We start from the raw sequence: 26,428 nt of genomic DNA, 5'->3' as shown, positions 1-26,428 counted from the left end.
AGATTGAGCCATATTCACAAACATAAATATTTATGTTTCCCTGTCTTAAAATACTGACTGAAATTTGTTTTGTGCATGATCAGCACATGCCTTAGGGAAGTGTCCTCTAAGTTGATGGTATTAGATCCTATTTCTTTTGAAATGTTTGAGTGATAAGGACAAAAAACTATTTGATGGATGCAGATATTTTCATTGTAACATGTATATTATTGGTTAGTTATAAACACACTATGGCTATACCAGGTACCCTAAGAATATATTGTAAACTGGAAAATGTACAATCTAAGCATTGCACAATGGTGTAGTTGGGCTGTGAGTGACTGAGTGGATAGAACAGTTAACACTGGCAGGGAGACTGAGTGAACGAGTGGATGGGAAGGCTGTGTGAATAAGTTGATGGGGGAGTTATGAGTGAAAGTGGACCAAGTGACTGTCTGAGTGTATGAGATGTTATGAGTGATGGAGGACTGAGTCAATGGGTGGATGCAGGCATTATAAGTAGCAGAGTGAGTGGATGAGGGTATTACCAGAGGTGGGTGGGGGGAGGGGGAGGGGGGATTCTGAAGAATACCAGAGGAGCTAAGTGGATAGAGTGATGAGCGGAAGAGGGGTTGAGTAAGTATGTGGTGGGGATGGGGGTGAGGGTGGGGGTGCTTATGAGTGCACAGGAAGATGAAACAGCCGTGTCAGGAACTATGGGAGAGAAGAGGGGAGGCAAGTCAAGTTATTTCTCTCTTTGAAGTTCAGCTCTGCTACCCTATTGATTCTTGTGACTCTTGGATGCCTCATTCTCCTCATGAAGAAAGATACATACAGGTAGACAGATAGTCGGACTGATCCTCAGCAACAGTAGTTATTGCCTAATGTGACACATATCTAATCATGGTATGGAAGAGCCCAGGAAATAGGGATACAACTATGGTAATTACCCTTCCACAACATTTATACAGGTAAGAGGTTTATTTACAGCCAAATTATTAATCAATTAGAAGAGATTATGAATGATTACAATAGATACAGTGATATAAAGACACAATGGGCACATATTCTATCTAGAATTTAGATGAAAATAGTCTTGGTATAGGATTAACTGAGCTGGGGGTGCAATATTATAGCTATGCGGATGATATAACCTTAATAATCCCCTTAAAATCTCAAATGACGGATACATTGATACTCCTTCAGAAATGTATGGGCATTGTAGAAAATTGGGCTTTACTAAATTTTTTGAAGTTGATTAGGGCTAAGACTAAACTATTATGGTCAAGAAGCTCATCAATCTGTGAGATCGACAGCAGCCTGAAAATTAATGTCAAATTATCTTTTGATGTCTCTCTAAAAATACCGGGACTGAGGCAAGACCCAGGGTTGACCAGGGAACGTCAAACTAACGTCTTGGTTTGTAATATTCTTTGGATATTAAAACAATTTTGACAAGTTAGAAGTAATCTATATATATAAAAGGCAAGACCAACGTTCTATGAAGCCTCCAGCCGGAAGTGTGAAGCGCCAGAGATATCCGGTTTCCCCATGAGTGAAGGAAAACAGCACAGCACGAAATCTCACACAGTGAAGGACTCAGAGGGGGGAGGGGAGAGAGTTGCCCTCACTCTCTCTGTAACAAAAACACAGAACAGCAGGAAACTTAACACTGAAGGACTGGACTCGGAGGGGGGAGGGGGAGGGAGAGAGGGCAGGGACACACACTCCCACATGCACACTCTGAAGAAAACCTTGCTAGCTCCCGTTTCATTTGCATCAGAAACGGGGCTTTTTTACTAGTTTCTTATAAAACCAATTTAGGATTATAGTACAAACACAGGTGCTATCCCAATTGGACTATTGTAACAGTCTGTTTGTTGGCTGTTCTCATAAACTACAAGAAAAATTACAGACACTACAGATACAACAGCTAGATTGATCAGTGGAGTGAATAAATGTCATAGAGCTGTTTAGATTACATTGGTTACCAATAGAGGCCTGTATAAAATTTTAGCTTTGTAGTTTAATCTTTTGAATTCTACATGGTCAAGTTCCTGCTTATATTAAATCATTGATAGTAATTCCAAATTATTTAAGATCTGCCAGGTCAAAAAAGCAACTGAAGTTGCATTTTCTTGATGTAAAAATTATACAGTCAAAAACGGGTACCTGTCGAGGTCTGAGGAGCTGTCAGAACGAAAAAGCTAAGTGATTACATTTCACTGTCTATTTACTGCCTTTAATTTGGACAGAATATATTGAGAAGTTAAATGTTGAGAATAATTAACAAACAAACAAACTTTGAAAAATATTATTGAAAATATATCATTGCATTTGGAGGAGGGGGTTTTGCCCATCATTTCTGCAATTACAAAAGGGCAGTTACCCAGCCATTGGGTGCTGACTTCAATTGTCACACGCTTCCTTTTGTGAAACTATGAGACTTCTTCTCCCCCTCTTTTCAAATCCAATTTAGACACTTGTGGACCAGTATTTCTATTCTCACTACTTATTAACCTAGAAATAAGCAGTGGATTTTCCCAAGTCCATCTTAAACATGGCTAATAGACTTTTATTTTAGGAAATTATCCAAACCTTTTTTTAAACTCTGCTAAGCTAACTGCTTTTACCATATTCTCTGGCAGTGAATTCCAGAGTTTAATTGCATGTTGGGTAAAAAAATATTTTCTCCAGTTTGTTTTAAATTTACTACCTAGTAGCTTCATTGCGTGCCCCCTAGTCCTAGTATTTTTGGAAAGAGTAAACAAGCGATTCACGTCTACCCGTTCCACTCCACTCATTATTTTATAGACCTCTATCATATCTCACCTCAGCCGTCTCTTCTCCAAGCTGAAGAGCCCTACTCACTTTAGCCTTTCCTCATAGAGAAATTGTCCCATCCTCTTTATCATTTTTGTCACCCTTCTCTGTACCTTTTCTAATTCCGCTATATTTTTTGTTGAGATGCAGTGACCAAAATTGCATACATTGCATGGAGTGATACAAATGCAGAACCTCATTTTTGTTTTCCATTCCTTCCTAATGTTTACATACACAAGAGGTGCATAAATATGGATAAATGCAAGCAGCACGAATCGGAGGCCCCTGAGGCTGCCTACACTGCAGAAAGGTGCTTCATCAGATTACCGTCACACTTGTTATTCTCCATTTACATATTTCTTCCATTTCAATCCTTTCCATTAACAGGAGAAACAAACAAAAATGTCTGCTGCAGAACTGAAAGGATCCTACCACTTGATGGCAGCATAACTGTTGTAAATGCAGAAAGCCATTGAAGTTTCTGATTAAACACAGCTTCCTATGATTGCTTCCTTTGTATTCTTCTGAGAGCCGGAACCTATATTCACATTACCATCTCACAGTAGGCAGTGCTTTTGATTTTAATAAGTCAACCTTTAAAGGTAGCAAAGGAGCCCTGTTCAAAACACAGACCTGTCAAAAAGAGAACCCATAACTTGCTGTCATCAAAATACAAATCCCAGGGTGAAATTCTGGAAGCTCACTGTAGGCTTCATTAGGCCTGACAATGCTTGAGATGTAGTTCAGGGCATGGTTTCAGTGGCGTAGCTAGGGTGGTTGACACCCGGGGCCGGTCATTTTTTAACACCCCCCCCCCCCCCCCGAAATCCAGTACTAGGCATACCGAGAATACAAAACACTCAGGACCTATAGAGCAATTCTACCATACCATAAGCAGTAATTTGTACGAGTCACACAAAGAAAAGGAAAGCATCTTAAACACTACAGTGAGCACTACAGCATCAATTCACCTACTGTAAAATGAAACCAGGCAGAATAATACAGATCGTCAATCCTGCACAGTCAATGCCAACCGAAAGCCATGTCTTTTTCACAAATACACCCTAATCCACTATAGAATAAGTAATCATAAACTTTCTATTTAGACAAAAATTAAACTGAACCCCCGATGCCAGACTCTGCATACAATGCAACACCACAGAAACAGAAAATGTCCTCTAGTACTGTACAAAATATAAAGACAGCAGATGTAAATTTGAAAAAACTAACAAATACCAATCACCACTTTACAAATTAACAAATAGAAATAAAACAAATAATATTATTTTATTGGACTAATACATTTAGCTTTCAGAGGCCAAAACCTCCTTCCTCAGGTCAATTCAGTATAGTACTGTTACAGTGTCCTATCCTGACCTGAGGAAGGGGGTTTTGTTCTCCAAAAGTAAAATGTATTAAAATTAGTCCAATAAAAAGATTACCTTATTTACATGTTCTATTATAAACTTTTATTAACACAGCTACAATACTACTTTATCCTAAATCAAAAAAATAAAAATATATATTTACAGTTCGTTGTCTCTGGTTTCTGCTTTCCTCATCTTTTCACTGTCTTCCTTCTATCCAGCATCTGTCTTCGCTCTCTCTCTGCCATCCAGTGTCTGCCCTCTCTCTCTGCCCCTTCCATCCACTGTCTGCCCTCCCTTCCATCCACTTCTGCCCCTTCCATGCACCATCTGCCCCAGTCTGCATCTCTCTCTCCCCTTCCATCAACATCTGCCCTCTATCTCTGCCCCTTCCATCCACCATTTGCCCCAGTCTGCCCTCTTTCTCTCTCCCCTTCCACCCACCATCTGCCCTTTCCGTCTGCCCTCCCTCTACCATCCATCCAGGGTCTGCCCTCCCTCATGCTCCCCCTTCTATCCCCTCTCTCTCTGCTCCCTCTTTTCAGCCCCCAGTTCCAGCCCCCTTATTCCACCTGCCCCTAGTTCCAGCCCCAGCCCACATCTCCCACCTGCCCCCCTTTTCAGCCCCCAGCCACTTCTCCCTGTCCTCTTTTCAGCCCCTATTTTCAACCCCAGCCCTTTTCTCTCACCAGTTCCGAGCTTCAGCCCCAGCCAGTTCTCCCTGTCCCCTTTAAAGCCCCTAGTCCCCACAGTTTCAGCCCCCTTCATCCACCACATGCCTTGCATCCCCCCCTTTTTTTTGTTACATTTGTATACCGCGCTTTCCCACTCATGGCAAACCCATTCTCCCACCTGCCCCAGGCATGGACCCATTTTCCCTCCTGCCCCCTTGTCAGACCCCAGTTCCAGCTTCAGACCCCTTCTCCCATCTGAGCACTCCCCTCCCCCCTCCCCTTCTCCCCTCTCTGAGCACCCATCTGAGCTCCTCCACCCTCCCTAATCCCCTTTAAGCACCCCTCTGAGCTCCCCCACCTCTCCCCAATCCCCTTCTCCCGTCTCTGAGCTCCCCCACCCTCCCTAATCCCCTTCTCCCCTCTCTGAGCTCCCCACCCTCCCTAATCCCCTTTAGGCACCCCTCTGAGCTCCCCCCACCCCTCCCCAATCCCCTTCTCCCCTCCTTGATGTTCTCCCACCCTCCCTAATCCCCTTCAAGCACCCCTCTGAGCTCCCCCACCCCTCCCCAATCCCCTTCTCCCCTCTCTGAGCTCCCCACCCTCCTTAATCCCCTTTAAGCACCCCTCTGAGCTCCCCCACCCTTCCTCAATCCCCTTCTCCCCTCTCTGAGCTCCCCACCCTCCCTAATCCCCTTTAAGCACCCCTCTGAGCTCCTCCCACCCTTCCCCAATCCCCTTTAAGCACCCCTCTGAGCTCCCCCACCCCTCCCCAATCCCCTTCTCCCCTCTGAGTCCCCCCCCCCCCGACCCGACAGGACAGCTGATATCCGTTCTCCTGCTGCTCCTACCCTGTCCTGCCTTTAAAAAATTTTTTTTCGAAGCGCCGGAGAGTGGCAGGCAACGCGCCTCGTGTCTGCCCTGCTAGTAAAGAAGATCTCGTCGACGTCATCGTCCTTCCCACTGAGTCCCGCCCGCCCTCGTGGTAATAGGAAGTTGCCTCAGAGGGGGGCAGGACTCAATGTGGGAAGGGCGACGACGTCAGCAAGATCTTCTTTACTAGCAGGGCAGACACGAGGCGCGTTGCCTGCCACTCTCCGGCGCTTCAAAAAAATTTTTTAAAGGCGGAGCAGCGGGAGCGGAGCACCCCCCCACCCGATGACACCCGGGGTGGACCGCCCCCACTGCCCCGCCCTTGCATGGTTTATATATATTGGGTAAAATGCAGGTCCTGAGTACTGCCGCAGTTTAATTCTATAACCAGATACCTCTATTTACACACCTGGAAGGCAAACGGTAGGATCCTATTCTGCGAGGAAAAGTAGGTGCCTGCATTCATTTATGGAACACTGGTGTAACTGGATAATAACACACCTAACTTTTAGGTGCTCACACATACAGTTGGTATAAGTGCTAGCACCTAAGTTTTTGTTTTAATGTTGGTTCTTGGATTTTATGATTATGTATGTATTTTTCTAATCTGCATAGTAATTAAGCAGAATATAAATAAATAAACTAAACTAAATGAAGAGTAACAGGTCCGCATTTAACACCCCCAGATTCTCCATATGGCGCTGAGATTTTGGCGTCAATATTTGTGCGTGGAGAAAAGATGCATGAGCATCTTAATTAGCTAACGAGCCATTAGCTAACATTCAACTGATAGTAACCATCAATTATTGCAGTTAATTGGCATTATTTGGAATCTGCGAGCATATCTGCCCATGCTCTATTCTATAACCCCACGTGCCTGCCTGGGGCGAGTCAGGGGCATGACGAAAAGTTGCACACGGAGTTATAGAATAGCCCCATTTCTGCGTCAAAATGCCAGGAGTCGGGTGCTGGCACTGACACCAGGTTTCAGCTGGTGAAAATTCTGGCGCCCTGCTGTGGGCGCAGGAATCGGGTCTAAGCACTCTTCTATAAACGGTGCTCAACCTGGATCAAGTCTATTTTTTCCAGTCTTTAAATTTTGGCACCATATATAGAATGTCCCCCTTACAGAGTAGGTTATGTGCATAAGAGGGAGTCATGCCTATATCCCGCTGATGCTGCATCCCTGTGTACAGCTCTCTTGAAAATACACACCATAAACTGTTACTTTTTTGCATCTAGCATTTCTTTCCAGATTACATATTGTAATACTCCATCCTCATTTACTTTGTTATTACTACTTAATGTACACTATCCCACATCACCTATTGTACTGTTAATTACAATAAGTTGTTAGCCACATTGAACCTGATCTATCAGGATAATGTGGATATAAATGAAATGAATAAATGAGTATCAGCAGAATAGCATTTAGGCACCATGCTAACACTTACCTGTCTATGTGTTCATAGGGTTACCACAGGTCCAGTTTTACCCAGTCATGTCCTCTTTTTGAGAACATGGCTGGGCATCCGGGCAGGTTTTGCCAGCCTGCCCATTTGTCCGGATTTGCAGATGAATGAGCAGGCTGGCTGGCGGATGGGCAGGCAGGCCTCCGGGTGTCATATCCTTCACTCCCCTCCTTTAACTTATTGTAGTGCCCTGGTGGTCTAGTGACCTCTTGGGGGGCAGGAAAAAGCCCCCACTTTCCTGCCTGGTGTGGCTGCAGACTGTCTTGCTCCCAGCACTGCTTCAAAATGGCTGCCAAGAGTTCAAGCAGCGGCCTCGTGAGACGTCCGGCGCAGTCTTGCAAGGTCACTGCTTGAACTCTCGGCAGCCATTTTGAATTAGTGCCGGGAGCCTGAGAGCAAGAGAGTCTGTAGCTATGCCGGGTAGGAAAGAGGGGGTTATTTCCTGCCCTGAAGCAGTCACTAGACCACCAGGGTACTACAATAAGGTAAAGGAGGGGAGGGGTTGTGAATGAATTGAGTCATGTTGGTGGAGGGAGGCTGGAATATTGGGGAGGGGATATACATGGGGGGGAGAGAAGCTGGCTTTCTTTGGGGAAGTCAAACTGACGGGGGGTGGGGGTTGGGGCGGGGCATGTGTCCTCTTTTTCCTTAGGGCAAATATGGTAACCCTATGTGTGCATATTCACACATAAATGGTAATATTCTAAACATTTATACACCTAACGCGCATAAATGTGAGCATCTAGGTTACAGAATTACCCTAGACTTAGAGGGTCACAATCTGCCTATTTGCAGCCTAATTTATAAAAACACATAGGGACCGATATTCAGCCGGCAAAGGGCATAGCTATGTCGATATTCAGCACTAACTGGTTAACATTTTAGCAGTTAAAGATATATATGTATGCGGTCCTATTTGATTGCTAAACGTATCTGGTTAGGCGCTGAATATCGGTGCCTAACCAGATAAGTCATGCAATATAGCCAGTTATATAAGTGCTAATATGCAGTAATATGCACACAGTAGGGTCAGCCAGTGGCTTAGTAACAACTGCTGTCCACTTCCATGTGGAGACAGTGTTCACAACTCCTGAGGGGACAGGGGAGAGATTCAAGATCTTTATTATGGGCAACATCTGGTAGTCGGATTTAGAGGGTTCTGGAAGTAGACCTGGTGCTTGACTCCTGACTTTGGGATACTTGCTACAATAACCAGACTTGAAATAGTGGAGGGATATGTCTAATAAAATAGGAGTAAAACATCTTGGTAGATGCAAATGAAGCTTGTGGCATCAGAGATTCCTGCACTGGTTCTGACAGCTGTAAACGAAGGAACTACTGGACATTTCTCACTCCCCATCCCCAAATAAGAATTCCTATTCCTTGACTCCTTATCACTGTTCTTCCTCCTCTGACTTATCTGTCAGAGACACATGCTAAATCTCTTCACATACAATGATACAACTCAGAACATTTCAAATTTAAATGGCCTCAACTGCTAACCAGGGCAAAGCATACTGGGAAAACTATGGAGCAGAAGCATATCTGCTTTAACTGTCCCCACGAACTCAGGGCTTTGTGAAGGCGCAGACAGCTGGTGTTATCTGAGGTAAACATGGAAGCATATCACCCTCCGGGATTTCTGTATTCAGCTGATATTATTTTAATGTTTTGCCCCGAATCCCCTATTCCTTTGTAAAGACTCAACATCAGCATTATTGCTGTCATAAAAGAAACTGTTAGCATTTTAGGCAGGGGAAAAATGATAAATACCCTCTGGCAGATGGGGACAAAAAGTGTAATGAAAGAGAAGGAGATTAAACACAAACTAACAAAATAAATAAATTAGGCTTTAAAAAAGATGGGAAAATGACAAGTTTCCCTATTAAATACCCAACAATATTATATGTTGAGACGAGGTCAGTTTAATATAATGGAAGCGCTCTGTTCTCACCTTATAAATGAAAAGCACATCTGTTTTGTCTATGGCTAGGATCCAGCAGCAGCTCATTAAAAAAAAAAAATCCTTCATCTCAATCCAAGACAAATCAGACTCTTTTCATTTCAGACACAAATGGTACCCTCCTACTGTGCAGGACTATCTTTAGAGATGTGTCAGATATGAAACTAATGCTTGCTTCTACAGATAACTTTGATTTTGCCAAGATGTTCTATGACACAGTATTTGCAAAGGTTCTTGTAGAGCAAAGGGCACAGTGTGAAGACAGGGGTGTTATGGGAGTGAATATATGGATTACTGGTGTGGAGAATGATGAAAGGGTATTCTGAAATAGTAGATACCACTGCCAGTTATTTATAATTCCAAGCTTTGTCAAAAAACTGGATTACAGGCGTAATCCTCCCCCCTTCCATATCCTTCACAAATACATGTAAATTCTTTCCTTGTGAATTATTAAGTTGATATGTTGAAACCCTCCGCTCAGTGTACTGCTGCGGCTAAGAAAGCAAATAGAATGTTAGATATTATTAGGAAAGGAATGGAAAACAAAAATGAGGACATAATGCCCTTGTATCACTCCATGGTGTGACCGCACCTCGAATATTGTGTTCAATTCTGGTCGCCGCATCTAAAAAAAAATATAGTGGATTTAGAAAAGGTACAGAGAAGGTCGACGAAAATGATAAAGGGTATGGGACAACTTCCCTATGAGGAAAGGCTAAAGCGGCTAGGGCTCTTCAGCTTGGAGAAAAGGCGACTGAGGGGAGATATGATAGAGGTCTATATAATAATGAGTGGAGTTGAACGGGTAGATGTAAAGCATCTGTTTATGCTTTCCAAAAATACTAGGGGGCATTCAATGAAGCTACAAAGTAGTAAATTTAAAATGAACAGGAGAAACTTTTTCTTCCCTCAACATGTAATTAAACTCTGGAATTCGTTGCCAGAGAATGTGGTAAAGGCGGTTAGCTTAGCGGGGTTTAAAAAGGGTTTGGACGGCTTCCTAAAGAAAAAGCCTATAGACCGTTATTAATTCCACTATTTCTGGGATAAGCAGTATAGAATGTTTTGTACTTTTTTGGGATCTTGCCAGATATTTGTGACCTGGATTGATCACTGTTGGAAACAGGATGCTGGGCTTGATGGACCTTTGGTCTGTCCCAGTATGGCAATACTTATGTACTTATGTTAGCAGCACCATGGGGGCAATTCTATAACTGAGCACTTCCATTAAGGTGCCCCGAGGACACTGTTCCCTCTAAGCTGAGTGGGAGTCCTCCATTTACTGCCCTGACAGTAGGGGTTGCTATTTCACTATTACATTTTCAATAGTGTGAGACAGGCAAGCTTTGCAGGATTCCAGAGAACCTGCCTGTCCCTAGCAACTAAAAACACAATATTGAAGCAAACCCCCCCCCCCCCCCCAACTGGCTGCAATGCAGTTGGAGGACTCCTGCACAGCTTAGAGAGAACAGTGCCTGAGGACCCCTAGTTAGGGCCTATTCCAGTGGTTCCCAAACCTGGTCCTGGAGGCACTCCAGCTAGTCAGGATTTCAGGATACCCACAATGAATATTCATGAGAGAGAGATTTGCATGCACTGCCTTCACTGAATGCAAATCTATTGATTGTGGGTATCCTGAAAACCTGACTGGCTGGGGTGCCTCCAGGACCAGGTTTTGGAACCACTGGCCTATTCTATAACATCTGAGTGCCCAGATTCCATTACAGAATCCTAGCATAACCCAGCATCAGCGTGACTTTCATTTACATATAGCCATTGACCTGGCATAACTGTGGGCACCTAAGTGTGGCAGGGATGCATGTGACCTGCAGTATTGTGGAAGTGGAAGTCCCACCCATTGCCCGCCATACTCTGCCCATGCACAACCCCCTTGCACTTATGTGCTATGTCACTTATGCACATCATTAACGATTATGTTTATATTTATTGAAGAATTTTCTAGACCGCAGGTCAGAGCAGTTTACAATCAATTTTTCTCTAAAAAGAACAGAAAAGAACACCATTTCTAGACAGGACAGGATACATTCAAACATACCTTCATAAATAGTAAAGCAAAAACAAATAAATAAACATAGATTAAGAACATGAATTAAAAGTCATACATAATTCAAGGTTCACACCCAGTCCCCTGACCTGATCAATGATCTCCAAAAGCTTGTTGGAAAAGGTAAGGTTTTAAACCAATCTCGAATTTTGGAAATGATTATTCAGCCCACAATAATAGAGGCAAATCATTCCAAAATTTAGGAACTAACAAGAAAAGAGCAGAATGTCTTGATTCAAAAATAGCATGACAGAGGGCAGGAAGTACCAAGTCATAGTCATTAAGGGAGTGTAATGTGTGGGTAGGGATATATGGAATGGTTACAGCTGACAAATAAAAGGGAGTATCTGAACTCATATAGGAAGCCAGTGAACCTTAATAAACAGTGAAGTAATATGATCCAACTTCTGTGCATAACAAAGAAATCAGGCCACTGTATTAGTAAAGACAGGAACCTTTTCAAAAGTGTGCAAGTCAAACCTGTATATACAACATTACAATAATCTAATTTAACAAATCAAAATCTAAATACTGTAGGAATCAAAAGAATCTAAATTTCCTCCTAACATTAATTACTAACAAATCAGGAAAATATAAATTCCAATACAGTCTACAAAGAAAACTTTATTAACAAATACAAATCAATATACAATGATCAATATCCTTTACACATCACAACATATCTAAAATAGCATAGTAAACACCATTCATGCTCCACTCATACTACACACAAAAATTAAAATCCAAGTTTTGAACCCTGGGAACGACCATCAGTAGAGAACCCAAATGGACCACTGGATCCACACGTGGAATTCCTCCTGTTATTATGTCTTCAATATACTGGCGGTATTAAATAACATCCAACCACCATGTTTCAGTTCTTATTATTCCACGGACAAGAGTTCAAATCTCAACAAATTAGAATTCGATGGTCAGTCCCTTCTGGTTTTCATTTCATTTCCATAATCCACATCAAGTGTCATATCAATATTATAGTCAATTTCAATGCTCTTTGCCTCTCATTCTCAGCTCACACACCAAAATTAAAATCCATAATGGAATAAAGCAAAAATGTCCCGGGCTAAAACTTTTATGATTTGGTCTAGACTTGTTTCAATCATGAGGAAGTCACAAAAAGGTACCCTAAATGACCAGATGACCACTGAAGGGATTAAGGCATGACCCCCCTCTTATTCCCCCAGTGGTCATTGATCCCCTCCCACCCACCCCTAAAGGTGTGAAAAAACAGTATATACCAGCTTCTATGAATCTTCAGATGTTATGGCCAGTTCTATTAGAACAGCAAGCAGGCCCGTGCAGTAGCCTAATGGCCGAAGCAGTACAATGTAGAGAAGGAGACCCAGTCTAACTAGACCCAGTCTAACTAGTGGTGGAATGTGTGAGCCCTCCAAACCCATCAAAAGCCTACTTTACCTACATATAGGTGACACCTGCAGGCATAAGGGCTATTGTAGTGGTGTACAGTTGGGTACAGTAGGTTTTTGGTGGGTTTTAGAGGGCTTACCATACAAAACATCCAAAGTCGGATTTAGGCATCATATTGAAAATGCCTTTCCATGTCAGCAACATATCATCAGCAAATATAAATACACTAACATCAAAATTTTGAATCAAAAGAGCCAGGTGATTAAGTGTAATCCCACAGTGTAGAGGATAAGAACGGGAAGTAGAAGTGGGAGCTGGCGGTATCAGTGGCTTAGCAAGGGCGGGGCGGTGGGGTGGTCCACCCCGGGTGTCAACGGGTGGGGGGTGCTCTGTCCGTCCACATCCCCCCCCCCCCCCCCCTGGCGTAGCGCCTCTCACTCCCCCCGACAGTCCCCACCTGCCTACCAGCTGAGCTCCAGCCGGCACCTCCAATCTGCAGCGCTGCTGACTTTAAATAAAGAAAACCATCTCGTCGTTGGCCCTTCACTCACTGAGTCCCGCCCTCGAGGAAATAGGAAGTTATATCAGAGGGTGGGACTCAGTAGTGAAGGGCCAACGACGAGACGGTTTTCTTCATTTAAAGTCAGCAGCGCTACAGATTGGAGGTGCTGGCCGGAGCTCAGCTGGTAGGCAGGTGGGGACTGTCGGGGGGGAGTGAGAGGCGCTGCGCCGGGGGGGGGGATGCCGACACCAGGGTCCACGCCAGGGGGGGTGCCAACGCCAGGGGGGGCGCTGTGTTGCACTTCACCTGGGGGGGGGGGGGTGCGCGCAGCGGCGATCCGCCCCGGGTGTCAGCCAAGCACGGAATGCGACTGGGCGGAATATTAGTCATGCAGCAGAATTTTGAACAGATTGAAGAGGAGAGAGATGGCTAAGTGGGAGACCTGTGAGAAGCAAGTTGCAATAGTCTAAGCGAGAGGTGTTAAGAGCATGGATGAGGGTTCTGGTAGTGTGCTCAGAAAGGAAAGGGCGAATTTTGGTGATATTATAGAAAAAGAAACGACAGGTTTTAGCAGTCTGCTGAATATGTGCAGAGAAGGAGAGGGAGGAGTCAAAGATGACCCCAAGGTTACGAGCTGATGAGACAGGAAATGCCAAACTAGCAAAATAAAACCAGTCACAGGAATCATATTTGGTTATGTACTGGATATGAACCTGTCGATTTTTTTATATATTTATTTTTCTAAAGTGGATGTTTATGCTGCAACCATCTGCACAAAACCTTTCATCTCTTCTGTATTTTTTACATTATACTTATATTCTGTTAAAACCACAATAGTTCTATGTGGATTACACAGAAAGAAGCTAGGCATGGCCTAGGAATTACAAATTAATAAAATAACATTAATGTTCCTAAAACACATATTTGCAAAACAGGGAAGTTTTAACAGCTTTCTTGAAAAAGCTTCATCGGCAGATTCTGTTCTATAATCCTGGTGAAACTTGAGATGCACTGACCTGCATGTCTCAATTCCTACTTCTTTGGCATACCTAAAATGGGCTGCCCATAACACCCATTAACTGCATTAGCACGCATTAACATGGTAAAACATTTTGGTAAATCAAGCCCTTATTCTATAAAGGTTATGCTCCTAAATTTATTCTCCTAAATTTAGAAGTGTAATTTATGCTCCTAAATCTATGCGATTTGGACAAGCTCCTGGAGGAAAAGTCCATTGTCTGTTATTGAGATGGACATAGGGGAAACCACTGCTTGCCCTGGGATTGGTAGCATGGAATGGTGCTACTAATTGGGTTTCTACCAGGTACTTGTGACATGGATTGGCTCCTGCTGAGCTAGATGGTCTGATGCAGTATGGTTATTCTTATGTTCTTATGTAACTTTGCAAAAACTTAAAACATTACAAAATGTGGCTATCAGACTACTCAGCCATGCTGGCGGCTTGGATCATATTACTCAGCTGCTTAAAAAACATCACTGGTTTCCTGTAGAACAGAGAATTGTTTGCAAGGTTCCGATCCTCGCCTTTAGAGCGTTTAGAACAGGTTCACCAGCTTATTGATCACCAGTTACAATTCCCTACTCACCTAGTCGGGTCTTGCATTCTTTAAATGACTAACACTGGGTACTCCCAGGACCTAAGGTCACACAACTTGAAATAACTAGACACAGCGCTTTTTGGGGGTCTTTTGCAAAGCGGCGGTAAGCCCAAAGCAGGCTTACCGCATGCTTAAACAGAAGTACCGTCGTTTACTCCTATAGTTATAATTACCTGTATTGTAACAGCATCAGGGATTCTAGAGATAATGTAAACACTGTCCATAATTTTTCTATAAGTCAGTGTACATGTTCTAACTTGTTAAACTGTTATTAAGTCAATGGTACTTAATTTCCTTTTTTATTGTTACATCAAAATTAATAAAAATGATTGAACAAAAAAAAAAAAAAAGAAGTATCGTCGCACCATTTCTAGCACTCCGTGAAATTTTTTTTCCTAGCGCGGCGCTAACCCGGCGGTAGTCAGGCATCGCCACACACTGCTCGGTTACTGCCAGGTTACTACAGGAGCCCTTACCGCTACCTCAGTGGGTGGCGGTAAGTGCTCCCTGCTGCATGGCCATGTGATAAGAGTTTTACTGCATGGCCATTTTTATTTGGGGGGGGGGGGCATTTTATCTGCTGCAGAAAAAAGGGCCCTGGCGTGTGGGAAAAACGACCCCTGCCGCTACTGCAGGGCCCTTTTTCCTGCAGCTTAGTAAATGAACCCCCTTTTCTTGGAATAACCTCCCATTGTCTATTCATGGTGAGCTTTCTTTATAAAATGTTAAATCCGCAATTAAAACTTGGCTGTTCCATGAAGCAGGGTCTGCCTCTATGGCTACCGTATTCTACTCTACTTTTCTTTTTTTATTCTACTCCTTTTAATTTGTCTTTTTTTTTCTATGTATGATTTTCTGTCCTATTTTATAATATGGAGTTTATTTCAATATTTTTATTAGATTGTACCCACTGCTCAGTTCTGCGAGTCAGTATGAGCAGTACAGTAAATTTTATTAAACTCTAAACTATCACCAGTCTCGCTTCAGTAATCATCATTTTCATGTTATTTTCCACAGAGTTGCAAGATACTAGTCTGAACCAGTTTATGTTCTGTGTGAGCTCTGAGACAGTGAGTGTGACACAAGAATCAGGTAAGTTTGCCCAGTTTGGTTACCTGGAGACCCAGTTCTCTTTGCGGGAACACAGGTCCGAATTTGAGAATTAACTGAGTTCTAATCAAAATCTTCAGGCTCAATTGGCCTTAACAAAAAGAATAGCACATGAAACATACATCGGATTACCACAAGGTGGCATGTAGGTTTAGGCTTCAGGGTTGTAGAAGGTTTTACACTTGCTCTGTTTTTGTCCCTATGAAGAGTGATTATTCAGTACAAGCAATGCCCTACAACTCATGGTGTAATACTGCTACCAGTAATCAAACCTCACCAGGCTCTTATTTTATAGAAAGGAAACAGTGACTGCAACCATTTCATCATTAATAACCTGAATACTTCACCATTAAATTAGACTGTTGCTCTCATTTATCACGATCAGAAACCCACACAACATCCACATTATGATCTGGCTTCAGGGGAGGCATTTTTGAACACAAAGAATGGGAACAAGTATCCATAACAGAGGAAGCCTAAGCCTGAATTATTTAAAATGTCATGGTATGATGAATGAAAAACCTGTGTGTCAAAGCGGAATAGCTGAAGAGATGTAAATGCTGCCAGAATTATTCACTGACATGCCCACTTCCCCACTGGAACATTTCTGTAGTATTACTATTATCATTACAAAATAAATACTAGAAGTTCACACACACAGGGGGCAGTTCTACAACTCGGTGCTTCCATGTAGATGTCTCGAGGGTATGTGGTAAGAACTGCCTAGGTTCCATTATAGAATATTAATATAACCCAGTATAGATACATCTATACATATTTAGGCATCTGCACTCATCAGAGGGTGAAAACTTTGAGGCTATCAGGAATGTCAATTTCCAAATGTAGAATTTTCCACTAGTTCCTTTTTTGCCACCTTTAGAACTGTTCCAGAAATTTCTTAGAGAAGGTCTGGGCCTTCCACCAACTAATATAATTTATTATTTACCTGATGCTCAAGAAATCAAAGAGAAGACTGAAGCTATGGGTGGTTATTTAGCAGAAGTTTCTACTGACAGTTTGGATTTAACAGCTTTTTCAGAGAAGCCTTCTGAAGTGACAACTAAAAGAGCTACACTTTTGTTCTTTTGTATTTCCAAGTGATAGCGCTTTGCGATTGTGTTTCAGGAAAAGGGGGGCTACTGTTAATGGATTTGGATTTTTTCCAGATGTGTGCTGTAGCACTCAAGTTTGTAAAATGGAAATTCTGCCTATAAGCCTGGAGGTTCTTGATCTTGGGGCTACCGTTTTTCCTCATTTTCTTTGTAACTGAATTGTTACGATTGCTTCAGTTAAGTATGTATTTGTTTTTCGAACCCTCATGCTTCTGATTTTTATTGACTCAAGGCAGAAAGTGAGAGAGAGGAGATTGCATCAGCAGGTTTTTCCGATTAGGGGTTGATCTTACTGAACTATTCGACAAGGGAATCTGCTTATTGTTAGTTTTCTTATTCTTTTTGCTTTACTCTGCTCCTGGGCTTTCTTGTCTCCTCACTAAAATTTGTGGTCTGAGATCTTAGATAATTGTTGGGTTATTTTCTTTATTACTGTTTGTAATTTGTGCAATTTTTATTTGTATATAATCTCTTTTCTGCATTCTTTTATGTTTGTCATTTAATAAAATAAATAATTTAAAAAATACCATTATAGAGATAACATTCAGGGGCCCTTTTACAAAGGCTTGCTGAAAAATGGCCTGCAGTAGTGCAGATGCGTGTTTTGGGCGCGTGCAGAATCATTTTTCAGCGCACGTGTAAAAATGGCTATTAAAAAGTTTTGCCGAAAATGGATGTGCGGCAAAATTAAAATTGCCGCGCGTCCATTTTGGGTCTGAGACCTTACCTCCAGCCATTGACCTTGCAGTAAAGACACACATGGTAACTGGGTGGTAATGACCTTCGCATGTCAAATGCCACTTGCCACGCGCCCAATAAGCGCGTCTGAAAATAAAAATGATTTTTTGGATGCGCATATCGGACGCGCGCCAAAAATGAAATTACCGTAAGAACCACATGGTAGCCATGCGGTAACTCCATTTTGGCATGCGTTGGGCACGTGTGGACGCTTATGCAGCTTAGTAAAAGGGCCCCTCAGTGTTCCAGGTACTTGGCACAACATGCGAGCAACATAATCTCTGCTCTAATAATGTAGAACTAACTGATGCACATCAAATTTCCCACAGGCTCCTCACATTTCCCCAGGGGCTCTGCCTTAGGCATTTATGCAACCTTCCTAAACTTCAGCTCCTACTTAGGACTTTTGCCTTTCTTTTCCTTACTAGATCCAAGAAGGGGCGTAGCCAGACTTCAACGGTAGGGGGGTCCAGAGCCGAGGTGAGGGGGCACATTTTAGCCCCCCCCCCGGGCGCCGCCGACCCCCCCCCCCCCCCCGCCAGCCAGCCAGCCAGCCATTGCCGACACTGACCCGCCATTGCCGACACGTCCAACAACTTTGACACCCCCCTGCCGATGAGCCTCTCGACCCCCCGCCCGCCGTCGCCTACCTTTGCTGGCGGGGGACCCCAACCCCCGCCAGCCGAAGTCTTCTTCCTTCGTTTGGTTTCTGACTGAGTCTGACGTCCTGATGTCAGACTCACAGAAACAGAATAAAGCCTTGCAATCTGCAGGGCTTTGTTCTGTTTCTGTGAGTCTGACGTCCTGCACGTTGTACATGCAGGACGTCAGAGTCAGAAACCAAACGAAGGAAGAAGACTTCGTCTGGCAGGGGTTGGGGTCCTCTGCCAGCAAAGGTAGCAGGTGGTGGGTCGCCGGCAGGGGGGTCCAGGGCCAAATCTACGGGGGCCCAGGCCCCTGTGGCCCCATAACAGCTATGCCCCTGGATCCAAGTAGTCACCTTGTCCCTCTTTTATCCAGCATTCATCTCACTCTGGTCCGTGCTTCATCATTCTAGGCTGCTCACATCCTGAACCCACACATTCGCATGGCCACACCATCCAACAACCAGCAACTCACCATTGGTGCTATGTGTTCAGTACTATGAAGGTGTATTGTGGAGCCAATAGCCAATAGTGTACTGTGGACCTCTGGCTCCCAAGAGCCAGTGCTTACATTTGCATCCTGTGACCCAGTTCTTCTATCCTCTATGCCTCTTCCAGGATCCTTATCATTCTACTCCTCCTTCTACATTTCTATGCTACTTCCCAGGTCCTCCTGCTCCTATACTCCATCTCACTCTTCATGTCCTACCCCTCCCCCCCCCCCCTTATTCCAAGAGCCACTTCTTCGGTCCTCTCATTTGCTGGTGCTAGTGCTGGTCCCTGTTGCAGCCCTAGCACCATACCAAGCACAAAAGAAGTCTGACTGTTTCATACTGTTGCCATATTGACATTTTAAAACTGCAAGAAATGTGGTGGCTGGTTAGCCCATGTAGATATACAGAAACAAAAGTAAACAAACAAGAAATTGCAATTTATTTGAAAAGAACCAGACAATCGGGACGTTTCTGGTAAGATTGGCAGCATTGTATATGATGGTTCGCTATGGTCTTTTATACTGTTTAGTATAACTTTTTTTTTTTTTACCTATGTTTTAAAGTATTATATTTCTATGTAATTTCTTGTAATATATATGGCTACATTTTATGTTTTTTCTATTACATGTTTACAACTTTATATGTCCTTTTTGATGGAAATTCAGTGTGTATGTTTGTGTCACAATTTTAATTTGTGACATATCAATGTGCGATATATTATGATTTTTATTTATTGTTATTATGCTATTTGTTATAGACCCCTGATGCAGGCGGATTCACACCAAAACATGACCCATGTTGGGTAAAATTTTGAATAAAGCTTTTCCATTGTCCTAGTCTTGAAGGCCCTTGTGTGCTTTTTTTGTTTTTGAATATTTGTGTTTAGTCACAAAAACGCTATTTAACTGGTCAGCGGCCATTTCTGTCTGGTTAAATAGCGCTGAATACTGGGGGAACTTAAACACTGACAAGAAGTGTATAAGTCATGGGTGATTCACTGTGATGGCTTCTAAACAGTGTCTTTTTAGAAAATTTACAGAATTAATATATCATGTGCCATAATATTTTATTATGAAATCCATGGAGTTTTATGGCAATCTAAAATATATTGGGTTCCATTTGAGCAGATGTCAATATTACTATCCTATATTATTAGCCAGTGATCCTTATCAAACTGCAGTCACTTAATGAAGTTATAGTGAACTGTGCTGGCAGGTTCCTTCATGAAGTCAATTGTATGCAAAGTCTAGCTAATTAAATTTCTAATGTCACTTTCAATGACTTCTATCTGAGTAGCATTATCCAGGGTAAAATTTAAGCTGGCCAGATCCACTCAGTAATTGTACTCTATATATAAGTACTGGGAAGAAGCACAGTCATTAATGTACTGAGAATGATTTCTGCTGCTGTGTATTACTGTTCTCCAAAAGACTACCATCACCACACAAAAAATAACAATTAATTTGTTTTACTTTTCTGTCTTCCTGTTTTACCATGTACATTTTTGGCTACTGGCTCTGTCTCAGTGTTGCCTCCAAGACTAGTTTGGCGAATAGCAGAGAAAACAGGGGAGAGAATGGTGAACATTAAATTGGAATAAGAGGAAGAGAGGACAGCAGGTCGAAAATGAGTAAAGAGGAGTGGAGAAAAAAATGATGACGACGATGAAGTGAGGATGAAATTTAAAAAAAAAGGCAGCATGGGAAGAAGGGAGAAACAGAAATAAGAGGTGGAATATTGTTTTGCTGTCTAGAGTGAAGAAAGATAGTAACACTGTGCAATGTGATTATGCAGGAATTTAAGGATTGATATTCACAAGGGAAAGGAAGCACTTCTGGACTTGTTATATTCCTGGGGAAACTATTTCCGCCAGCATTAGCAGGAGTCTGGATGAAGGGAAGAAAGAAGAAAGACCCAGAAAAAGCGCTAGGCTTGCTGGGAGGAAGTCAAGCCTTCTGGGAGTTGTAGGCCCAGATGCTTTCTGGGTAGGAAGGCAGAGTATCTCCTTAGCAACCCATTCCAAGCTGTAGAGAGAGGGTGGAGCTAAAAGTCATTCCAAATAGAAGAAAGCAGGTTTAATTCATGAATAGCTCTCCCCAGCTGTGGAGGGGAGGGTGAGGCTGCTACCTTTCACACTCAGAACAGCCAGCATATATTATGGGAAGGCTCCAGGAAGGAAGAGAGAGAGAGAGAGAGAGAGAGAGAGAGAGAGCCTGGCAGGTATCAGGAAAGCTACTTACACAGGGCAGAAAAGGAAGTCCTGGGAAACATGAAGCTGACTTCACTGAGGAGAAGTGGCAAGATTTCACTCTCCCAAGAAGTGTGCTGTCTGCACAGGGAGGGAAGCTAGCATAGCATTTTCTTGAGTAATGCTCAAAGGTATATAGCTCCCTACCTAGCACTGTGGGTTCAAGTAACACTTGAACAGAGAGCTAGCTTCAGGGTGAAGAGGGGAGAAGTGACCATGTTAGGCTCCTGATGTACTGTTTGCATGGAGGAAAGAGCACTAAAATAGTAGCATTCCCATAGAAATGCAAGGCATTTTAGGAGGAAGGCCAGTGATCTAATGGATAAAGCACTAGCCTCCTAAATGAGGGTTTGTGGGCTCAAGTCTTAGCTGAGCCAGCAAGAGAAAAGAGGTATTTTGAAAAAATGTCCAGTAGCCTAATGGATAAGGCACTGGCCTCCTAAATCAGGGTTTGTGGGCCTATAATTACTGTATATACTCAAATATAAACGGAGATCCTTTTATACACAAAAGGCATCAATAAGTGCATCTCAGTTTATATTCAGGCCTACCCTTCCCAGCGTCCAGCATTCCTCCCATTCCCTCCCTCCTCCATGGTGTCTCTCCTTCACTGCTGCCACTGTAACCAATCAGCAACCCCCTCCCCCCCCAAAAAAAAAAACAGAACAGCCCCCACTTCCTCCCTCCTTCCCTCCCTCTCGCAACAAGCAAACAAAGCCCCCTCCCACCAAGCAGATGAAGTCCCCCTCCCTGATTCACCTATAGCCCCCACCCACCTCTGGACCTACCACATAACCCTGGTGGTCTAGGACAAGCTTTGTGAGAAATGATCCCCACATGCTCCTGCCCATGCCCCGCAGTAAAAATGGCTGCTGAACGAGATTGCCGCTGGAGATTGCAGCAGCCATTTTGGGATTGGAGCCAGCAACAGGTGTCATTTACATTGTTTTCCTGTTGAGAACATTTATTGCATTTTTTAATTGTTGAACTGAAAAATCGTGCCAAACCAATCAGACTGATTTCATGATTTCATTGACTACATGGATTGAGGACACATACTAGTTGTAGTCTACTTGGAGTTCAGAAAAGACCTTGACACAGTTCCTCAGAGAAAGCTCATAAATAAATTGAGTGAGCTGAAGTTAGGCATGAGAAGAGACTGGAAGACCTGAATATGGGATTTGCATTACAAGACGTATGAGGAGACACTTGCTGAACTAAACATGTATACTCTGGAGGAAAGGAGAAACAGGGGTGATATGATACAGACGTTCAAATATTTGAAAGGTATTAATCCGCAAACGAATCTTTTCCGGAGATGGGAAGGTGGTAGAACGAGAGGACATGAAATGAGATTGAAGGGGGGCAGACTCAAGAAAAATGTCAGGAAGTATTTTTTCACGGAGAGAGTAGTGGATGCTTGGAATGCCCTCCCGCGGGAGGTGGTGGAAATGAAAACGGTAACGGAATTCAAACATGCGTGGGATAAGCATAAAGGAATCCTGTGCCGAAGGAATGGATCCTCAGGAGCTTAGTCAAGATCGGGAGGCGGGGCTGGTGGTTGGGAGGCGGGGATAGGACTGGGCAGACTTATACGGTCTGTGCCAGAGCCGGTGGTGGGAAGCGGGACTGGTGGTTGGGAGGCGGGGATAGTGCTGGACAGACTTGTATGGTCTGTGCCAGAAGCGGGGTTGGGAGGCAGGGCTGGGGAGGTGAGGATAGTGCTGGGCAGACTTATACGGTCTGTGCCTGTGCCAGAGCCGGTGGTTGGGAGGTGGGGCTGGTGGTTGGGAGGCGGGGATAGTGCGGGGCAGACTTATACGGTCTGTGCCCTGAAGAGCATAGGTACAAATCAAAGTAGGGTATACACAAAAAGCAGCAAATATGAGTTATCTTGTTGGGCAGACTGGATGGACCATGCAGGTCTTTTTCTGCCGTCATCTACTATGTTACTATGTTACTATGAATATGTATATCCTAGAGGAGAGGAAGGACAGGTATTAATATACAAACAAATCTTTTCCAGAAATGGAGACACAGTAGAACTAGAGCACTGTTTCTCAAATCTGGTCTTGGAGTACCCCTTGCCAGTCAGGTTTTCAAGATATCCACAATGAATATGCATGAAAGAGATTTCCATATAACAGAGGCAGTGCATGCAGATGAAGTTCATTCACATTCATTGTGGATATCCTGAAAACCTGATTGGCAAGGGGTACACCATGACTGGACTTGGGAAACACTGAACTAGAGGACATGAATTGAGGTTGCAGAATGGTAGACTTAGGAATATTATGAGGAAATATATTTCATGGAGAGGGTTGTGGATGCCTGAAATAGCCTCTCGGTTGAAGTATTGGAGACAAAAACAGTGACAGAATTAAAAAATGTGGGATAAACACAGAGAATCTCCATATAGAAAGAGGATAAAATCAGAACAAAACTTAAATGACTTCATGGTTGTTAATGTGTTATGTTGGACAGGACTGGTGCTTAGACATCTACTTCAAAAGTTGGGAAGTAAGGCCTATGCCAGGAAGATTTCTATGACCTCTGTCCCAAAAATGGCAAAGACAGATCAGAATGGGTTGGAGTTGGCTTCAACGACAACTGCAGTGGTTAGGAAGTAAGGCCAGTGCTGGGCAGAATTTTGTGTTCCAAAAATGGCACAGACAAGTCAGGATCAAATATGCATATTTTATTAGATATTGGGTTTTATTAACCACCTTTACGAAGAGATTCACCCAAGGTGGTATACAATAGTTACAGTTTAATATTAAACTTATAATTTTGTTAAAAGCATAACAATAGTTAAATGAACAAGTAGAGACATAGACAGAATGAAAGAGGAAAACGTGAAAGCAGCAAATTGAAACCTAATAATAGGACTACCATGAAACAGGATCCAAAATATATACATTTAACAGCAGTGAAATTTAAATAACAGAGCTATAATACGATGAAAGCATAATAGCGATGGAATATCTAATAAGCACACAATTAGAACATTCAAATAGCATGGCTACGATACTAATGCTTTTCTACAATACATCTTACCATATAGCTGAGGGGCCAAGTGTAGATGCATAGATGGGGACATAGATGGGGACACGATGCGTGGTATAGAGTCAGTTGGGATAAATAAATGGGTGGCTAAACTAAAGGTAAGTTCTTTGTACACTTAATCAAGATATAAGGAACTGGTCTAAGTCACAGTGGGTGCAGCAAGCGAGTCCAGGAGCAGAATGGGTGTATAATCAGTCACCCTATGTATTAAAGGCTTGGGAGAAGAGCCAGGCCTTCACCTGCTTCCTGAAGTAGAATTAGTTTCAAGTCATACGCAGCCCCCTGGGAGTAAATTCCAGGGCGTGGGGACTACTCCTGAGAAGCCTCGCTGGTGGGTATTACATTGTACAATTTCTTTTGATGAGGGGAAAGATAGTGATGATCCTTGAGAGGATCATAGAAGTCTCAAAGATGTGTAGAGGGCTATCTTATTCTTTAAATACTCCATTTTGTCTGAAGGCCTTGAAAATCAAACATAGAGTTTTAAATTTATCCCTGTCAGACACTGGTAACCAGTGCAGTTTTTGCAGGAATGGTGTGATGTGGTCACACCATATGCAGCATTCTGAATTAGTTGGAGCTGATACAAACTCTTTTTTGGTTTGACCAGTGTACAGGGCATTTCAATAGTCCACTCGTGATATTATCATGGCACGGACTACTGTGGTTAGACTCGTTGAAGGGGAAGGGTATTGCGTTTGATATATAGTGCCTTTCTATAGTATAACTAAGACAGTTTACATATTGCACACAGGTACTTTCTCAGTCCCTAGTGTACTTACAAACTAACCCCCCTGCTGCCAGTGCACTAATGCCGACACAGTCCATTCACTTTGAACGGGCTGTGTCCGATATTGTTGCATGGCTTGGTAAACAGGGGGGTGAGGTTTTTTTTGCACCTGGGGCAATAGAGGGTTAAATGACTTGCCCGGAGTCACAAGGAACTGCAGTAGAAATCAAACCCAGTTCTCCTGGTTTTTAGCCCACTGTATTAACTAGTAACTGAGGTGTGGGCAATTAATAGAGCTGCTGTAAGTCAGTGCCTAAATTGCAGAAATAAATGCTGAATTTATAGTACCTGCCTTTAAATATTTTGTGTTAAGGAACTTAAAGGATGTCCCTTTATGATATAAAGGAATATATTATTCATTTTTAATAGTTATAATTTTTAATGTGGAAAGTTGCACCAGGAGTGTTTCTGTTCCACCCAGATGCCCCAAATTCTGGTAAGCTTAGGCTAACAGCATTCTCTGTTACTTGCTGAGCTGTTAACACTTGAAATTGAACTGTTCTCTGCATTCCTAATTTTCTGTAAGCCACATTGTGCCTGCATGTGTGGGAAAATGTGGGATACAAATGAACCATAAATAAATTAACTGCATGGCTGCCTTCTCAAAAATGATAGGAATGCCCCAGGCCCTAAAATAACATAGAGGTTTTGCACCTAATATACCTCAACTGTGGTTGTTAACACAAATTAGAGCAAAACCGTAGTGCACTTTAGCCCTCTCCTCAGGTTACTTCATTGGCTCCCTATCCATTTCCACATATAGTTCAAACTCCTCTTATTGACTTACAAGTGCATTCACTCTGCAGCTCCTCAGTACCTCTCCATTCTTATCTCTTCCTGCACTCCTCCCTGGGAACGCCATTCACTGGGTAAATCTCTCTTATCTGCACCCTTCTCCTCCACCGCTAACTCCAGACTCTGTTCCTTTTATCTTGCTGCACCATATGCCTGGAATAGACTTCCTGAGCCAGTACGTCAAGCTCCATCTCTGGCCGTCTTCAAATCTAGGCTAAAAGCCCAACTTTTTGATGCTGCTTTGAACTCCTAACCCTTACTCACTTGTTCAGTACCCATATTTTATCATTCTCACCTTAGTAATTTCCTTATTTCTTATTTGTCCTGTTTGTCTGTCCTAAATAGATTATAAGCTCTGTCGAGCAGGGACTGTCTCTTTATGTCCAGTGTACAGCACTGCATACGTCTAGTAGCGCTGTAGAAATAATAATAATAATAAGTAGTAGTAGTAGTAGTAGTTTAGTAATGTTATCTCCAAGTCTGAAAGCACAAATGTATGGTATATGCAGTGGTGTGCTGGAGCTGGCTCATGAGAGCCAGTTGTTAAGTTTCTATGGGCTCCTTTTACTAAGTGGCAGTAAGTTCAATGTGGGCTTACCACTCGCTATACTGGAAGTACCATCGGGCTACCGCAGCAGCCTGGTGGTACTTCCCAACCCTAGCGTGCCATCATTTTTGGTACTACAAAAATGTATTTTTGTAGTGCTGGAG

At 43.0% G+C, this 26,428-nt stretch overlaps 1 protein-coding gene across 1 annotated transcript in view; it reads right to left on the bottom strand.

Moving 5' to 3' along the window:
- Nucleotides 1-26,428, bottom strand: part of DPP6 (dipeptidyl peptidase like 6) — a 931,600-nt gene that overhangs the window by 229,250 nt on the left and 675,922 nt on the right. The window lies entirely within an intron of this gene.

This window comes from Microcaecilia unicolor, chromosome 1 (assembly GCF_901765095.1).
Source record: "Microcaecilia unicolor chromosome 1, aMicUni1.1, whole genome shotgun sequence".
In the NCBI taxonomy this organism is placed as follows: domain Eukaryota; kingdom Metazoa; phylum Chordata; class Amphibia; order Gymnophiona; family Siphonopidae; genus Microcaecilia; species Microcaecilia unicolor.
Note: the sequence above shows the minus strand (reverse complement) of the source record. Positions and strands in the feature narration are given on the sequence as shown.